The sequence below is a fragment of the Rhinopithecus bieti genome, unplaced genomic scaffold, assembly GCF_001698545.2.
Source record: "Rhinopithecus bieti isolate Rb0 unplaced genomic scaffold, ASM169854v2 scaffold_25940, whole genome shotgun sequence".
Lineage (NCBI taxonomy): Eukaryota > Metazoa > Chordata > Mammalia > Primates > Cercopithecidae > Rhinopithecus > Rhinopithecus bieti.
In genome coordinates this window covers 1461547-1467912 of record NW_016811810.1, presented here as the reverse complement: position 1 = coordinate 1467912, position 6366 = coordinate 1461547, and positions in this window count along the sequence as shown.

Below are 6366 nucleotides of genomic sequence, written 5' to 3'. Positions count from 1 at the left end.
TCGGCCTCCCAAAGTGCTGAGATTACAGGCTTGAGCCACCGCGCCCGGCCGAGAGGACATTTCTTTAATGAGGAGTTAATACTAACCAAAACAATGAGAAAGATCAAGAAAGGGAATTTTAGGCTGGGCATGGTGGCTCACACCTGTAATCCTAGCACTTTGGGAGGCAGAGGCGGGCGGATCACCTAAAGTTAGGAGTTCGAGACCAGCCTGGACAACATGGTGAGATCCCCCCCATCTCTACTAAAACAGTACAAAAATTAGCTGGGCATGGTTATGAATGCCTGTAATCCCAGCTACTTGGGAGGCTGAGGAGGCATGAGAATCACTTGAAACCGGGAGGCGGAGGTTGCAATGGGCTAAGATTGTGCCACTGCACTCCAGTCTGGGCAACAGAGCAAGACTCTCTCTCAAAAAAAAAAAAAAAAAGAAAGAAAGAAAAGAAAGAAAGGGAATTTTATCAGTTCCATGACTGGAACCGGTTTGATGGCATCCCTGCAACTGCATGATCTTTATAAAGTGAAGAATTTGTGGCAGGGAGAAGCCATGTAGGCCTCACCTCCTCACCTAGACTCTCTTCCTAGTTGCCTTCAGGGCAGGCATGAAGACACAAGCTTGTAATCCCAGCAGGTGCTGTGGTGCTGTGAGCACCATTTCAGAGCCAGACAAGCTGGGTTTGAATCCTGGCTCCGCTCCTTACTTGCTGGGTAGACTGGAGCTGGATAGTCATCACCTTCTGGACTCAGTTTACCCATCTGTAAAACATGCTTAGTAATACTTTATCTAAGGCAGTCGTGAAAAGTAAATGAGATCATAAATGATTTGGGGCAGAATTCCCCAGAAAATGTGAACATTTGTCCCCTCTAAAGGCTGTTGTAGGAACAGTAGCAGGCACAGAGTACTCATTAGCTCTAGATGAACTGTGACTGGAGCCTTTGCTACCAGGTCCAGACCGAAGGGGTATCTCAGGTCAGGCGGGTGGGGGATTGTTGCTGGCCTGGACCTGCTGAGTCTTGCAGAGGGGAGGATTTTCCTTCACATGCAGTATTTTGGAGGAGGGGCTTTGGCGGTGGGAGTGGGCTTGGGGCCCAGGCCAGGGAGCGGTATCCCTGGGACAGACCCCTGCGGTGAGGTCCTGCTCTAGGCAGCTCAGCCTCCTGACAGGGCTTGCTCACTTCCGCTCAGGGGAACTTGGGGGCACTGAGTATGGGTGAGACCTAGAAGAGGCCCTGTTAGTGCCTCTTGCGCCACAGGGTCCTGGAACACGCTGGTGGGGTAAACTGGGCGCGATCTATGTGAGCAGGAGGGGCTGGGATGCTCCTCAACCTAGAAAGAGTTGTTCCCATGTCCCCGCAGGAGATGGGCACCCCTGCGGGACCCCTCTTCCCCCTATCTCTGCATTCCTATGTGACGTGTCTGTGGAAAGTGAAATTTCAACTTGTAGTAAAACCTGCATAGAGGCCAGGCATGGTGGCTCATGCCTGTAATCCCAGCACTTTGGGAGGCTGAGACGGGAGGATTATTTCAGGTCAGGAGTTCGAGACCAGCCTGGCCAACATAGTGAAACCCTGTCTGTATTAAAAATACAAAAATTAGCCAGGCATGGTGGCGGGCACCTGTAATCTCTGCTACTCCAGATGCTGAGGCATGAGAATCACTTGAACCCAGGAGGCAGAGATTGCAGTGAGCCGAGATTGCGCTATTGCACACCAGCCTGGGCAATAGAATGAGACTCAGCCTCAAAAAAAAAAAAAAAACAAAAAAACAAAAAAAACCCAACCCTGCATAGCCTAATTATTCTGTGAACCCAGAATGTTCCTGAATAGTGACCACGGATTTGTTTTGCTCACTCCTGGGCAAGCTGCAAGTGGTGATTGTGGCCTCAGCAGAGGGCAAGGGCCCATTTGACTTTATACGGGACAGAATTTGGAGGTGGGAATCTGTCTTCAGCCCCCTCCTCTACCCCTGCTTTCCTTCTGGATGTCTTCCCTAGGGGCATCCTCTGCCCCTGCCTTCTGCTCTTCCACTCTCCCCATTTTACAGAGGAGGAAGCTGAGACTCCGGGAGGTTGAGCAGCCTGCTTGGGGCCATGGGGTTGTCACGTGGGAGAGCTGGGATTGGAGGCCAGGTCTGTCAGACCCTTTCTCCATTCCACCACTCTCCAGATTCTTGAGGCCCAGCATGCCGTGGTGATGTGAGAGGCCCATAGCTCCCAGGGGCACATTTAACTGGATTGAAAAGTACCCCAGGCACCTGTCCCCTGGGTCTCACTTTCTCTCATCCCAGCTTCTCCAGACAGATCTGCAGGGTGGTCAGCTGTGATGTGGGCAGGAACCTGGGCTTCAGTGTCTCTTCAGTGATATCAGCTTCCACGCCCCCATGACTGTGCATCCAGCCCTGGCCTTAATGTGTGTTTCTGCTTCTCTAGTGTGAGTGAGCCCCTCCTGGGAGGGAGCCCTTAGCCAACCAGGGAGGTGGGGGGCTTTTCAAGGGGTAACTGCTCCCAGGCTCAGTGCAGCTGCTCTACCAAGACACAGGAAGCTCTTCCTGAAAGCTTCCCACGCAAGGTCAGCGCTCAGCCCATCTGGTGCAGTGCAGGAAGGGAAGAAGCCAAATTGTGTTCTCTGCTTTGTTTTTTTGTATGGGGTATGAGTGCATCAGAGACTGTGCTGGGGAGAGGAAGGAGCACAGGCTTTGGAGTTGGACAGATGCAGCCTTGAGTTCCAGCCCTGCTATCTCACTCATTGCTGCTGCTGCTTCTTTTTTTTTTTTTTTTTTTTTTTGGGCAGTGTTTCCCTTTTTTCTTTTTTTTTTTTTTTTTTTTTTTTTTTTTTTTTTTTTGATATGGAGTCTTGCTTCTTTGCCCAGGCTGGAGTGCAATGGGCCAACCTCAGCTCACTGCAACCTCTGCCTCCCGGGTTCAAGCAATTCTCCTGCCTCAGCCTCCCAAGTAGCTGGGATTACAGGCACGTGCCACCATGCCCAGCTAATTTTTGTATTTTTAGTAGAGACAGAGTTTCACTGTGGTTAGCCAGGCTGGTATCGAACTCCTCACCTCAAGTAATCTGCCTGCCTTGGCCTCCCAACGTGCTGGGATTATAGGCGTGAGCCACTGCGCCCGGCCATCTGAGCAGTAGTTTTCAAATTTATAAAATGGAGGTGCTGATAATAGCATCTACATCACAGGGTTGCTATGAGGTCTAGAGACACTGTATACAGGTTCTGACCCATGGAGACTGAGAGAAGTCAGCCTTCCTTGACTCTGTGCTCTGGTGGTCTTTTGAATACCCCCTCCATCATCAGGCAAATTATTAGTAATCCATAAAGCAATGGTATAGTCAATCAATAACACCTATATATGCTAAGCACCCTGTTTTATGAGAATGGTTTGTTTCCTCTACAACCTAATTTATTTATTTATTTATTTATTTTGAGATGGAGTCTCGCTCTGTCACCCAGGCTGGAGTGCAGTGGCGCCATCTCCGCTCACTGCAAGCTCCGCCTCCTGGGTTCACGCCATTCTCCTGCCTCAGCCTCCTGAGTAGTTGGGACTACAGATGCCCACCACCATACCTGGCTAATTTTTTTGTACTTTTAGTAGAGATGGGGTTTCACTGTGTTAGCCAGGATGGTCTCGATCTCCTGACCTCATGATCCGCCCGCCTTGGCCTCCCAAAGTGCTGCAATTACAGGCGTGAGCCACTGCGCCTGGCCTCTCTACAACCTAATTTTAATGTACATCCTTTAGAGTCTCCATTTTACAGATAAGAAATTGAGGCTCAGAGACATTATACAACCTTCACAGGTTTATTGGTGAATGGTTAAACTTGAGCCTAGGTCTGTGCCAATGTTCATCTTACTCCTCAGCCTGAGTTCTTAGACACCACAAAGTATGCCCAAGAGGTAAGACAAGCCACTGTTTCCTAGGTTTGTCCCTTTCCCCCTGTTTGTATCTCTGTCTGCCCTTCTCCTTTGCACCACTTCTTCCCACTCTTTTCTGATTTTCCTCTTTTATTCAGCATAATAATAATCAAAGCTGCCCTTCAAGAACGTCAGTTTCAAATGTATCATGGCAGAGTCCAGGAAACAATATTGTGTAACACACTACCTTAAAACCTAAAGGCTTAAAACCACATGTATTTTATTGGCTCACAATTCTGTGGTTTGGCAATTTGGGCTGGGTTCAGCTGGGCAGTTCTTCCATCAGTCTCTCCAGGTCTTATGTAGCTGCAGTGGGCTGAACGCTTCACAGGGGCTGAGCGGTCTAGCACAGCTCACTCACATGCCTGGAGGTGGCAGCTTGTTGGCCAGGGTGCTCAGTTCTCTTCCACACGGCCTCCTCATGAGGCTAGCTTGGGCTGAAGAGAGGGAAAGTGAAAGCAGCACGGCCTCTTGAGGCCTAGGCTTGGAATTTGTACAGTGTCACTTGTGACACATCCTATTGGTCAAAGCAAGTTACAAGATCCATCCACATTCAACGGGTGAATAAATTCCACCTCTTCTTGGGAAAAGTGTCAAAGAATTGATGGCCATTTTTAGTCTACCACGCTAAGTGCAGCCCCTTCCCCCAAAGTTATCCTTAATGCAGTCCCTTTGTGCCTCCACTCCCTTCTTTTAATTCCCATGCTCTTCTTATCCTTTTAATAATAAGCTCTCACTTCACATCACCCAAAGCTTCATTCATTCACTGGACAAATACTTATTGTGTGCCAGGACCTATCAGTGAACAAAACAAAGCCCGTGCTCTAATGAATCTAAGATTCTAGTGGAGAGAGCGGACAATCAAGAAATAAACAAGAACACAGTGTTGGGCCATGGTGAACAATAGGTGCTTTGGAGAACAACAGAAGAGACTAAGTGTGGACTGTGTGTGAGGATGGCAGGGCAGTGGGTGGTTCCTATTGTATACAGAGTGGTCGGCTGGTATCAATGAGGTGACATAAAAGCAGGGTCTTGAACGAAGTGAGGAGCAAGAAGTTCCAGACAGAGCAAATAGCACGCACAGAGGCCTGAGGCTGGCATGGAGAGGCAATTCCTTACAATTTTATATGTAGTAAAAAGTAACAAAACCCAGAAAAACACCAACCTTAATATATCTCATTAAAGAACAATAAAACCCAAAACATTTAAATATGGTAAAATCTTCATAAGCAAAAGCCTTTTACTTGATTTTACTTGATTTATAGCTCCTAATGCAATGACGTGTGTCACCTCTCTGGGCTTCAGGGTGTTCACCTTTCAAAAAGGCCTCGGGTGCCTGTCTGTCCTGCCTCCTGGCTTGCGGTTAGCATCAAAATGACACCATAAAAATGAAAGTTGCAGCCTTGAGGGTTCTTCTGGTTTCATTTCCGACCGCAAGGTTGCCAGAGTGACTTTTTTTTTTAAGTAACACAAATCAGTTATCACTTCCTGCTTAAAGACCTCCAAAGGCTCTCTGTTGCCTAAAGAATAAACTCCAGGCACCTTAAGCAAGGCCCCGCGCAGCCGTCTGCATTTTTCAATCCCTCCAACCTCGCCTTTTGTTATTTCCCCCACCCCACCTACGGCACGTTCCAGTCATAACCAACCAGCTCCTCGCTGACAAACTGGCTCACACCGCGGAAGCCCGGGTCGGTGTTGGGGCGAGCCTTCCCTCCTTTGCCTGGAGGAGTCCGTCTCAGGTCTGTAGGCCTCAGGAGGGACTGCGGGGCTCGTTCCCTGCTGGCGTTCATTTAGGTAACCTGTCTACCTCCAGTGGACTTCTAAGTCCCTTTCATGATTTTTCATCTTCCAAAATCAAATCATGGCCCAGCCCAACTTAGCTATAATGCCATGAAAAGACTCTCTGAGCCTCAGTTTCCGTATCTGCAAAAAGGGCCCAGGAACCGCTCGTTAGGGTCAGTGTGGTGCCTGGAGAGTGCACTGCAAGGCCCGGGGTCCGCAGCGGGTGCCCAACTCTGGGGGCAGGGCGGCAGGGCAGCTCAGTAGGGAGGTTCTCTAGAGGGGACCCCTTCGGGATTTGGGGGCAGGTAAGGGGATAGGGAGGGCTCTCCCGAAGTCCGTCTAATCCCGCTGGCTGAGAGCGCGGCAGGTGGGATCCCAGGATGTCCGCTCGGCGGGGCGACCCCGGCCACCCCCGAGACCAAGGCTTTCCCCGTCCGGCCGCCACGCCCGCGCGCGGCCTCGGGCCACCCCGAAACTCCGGCCTGGTCACCACAGAGCAAATTACGGGAGCGGAGCCTGACTGCGCGGTGGGCATGCGCGGGCAGCGGCGCGCATGCCCAGTCCCCTCGAGAGGCGGAAACTCCGGACAGAGACTGGGCCGGGCGTGCGCTGCCGAGGGAGGGCGCGCGCCTCAGCCGGCTGCCGCGCACGCGCGCGGGCCCG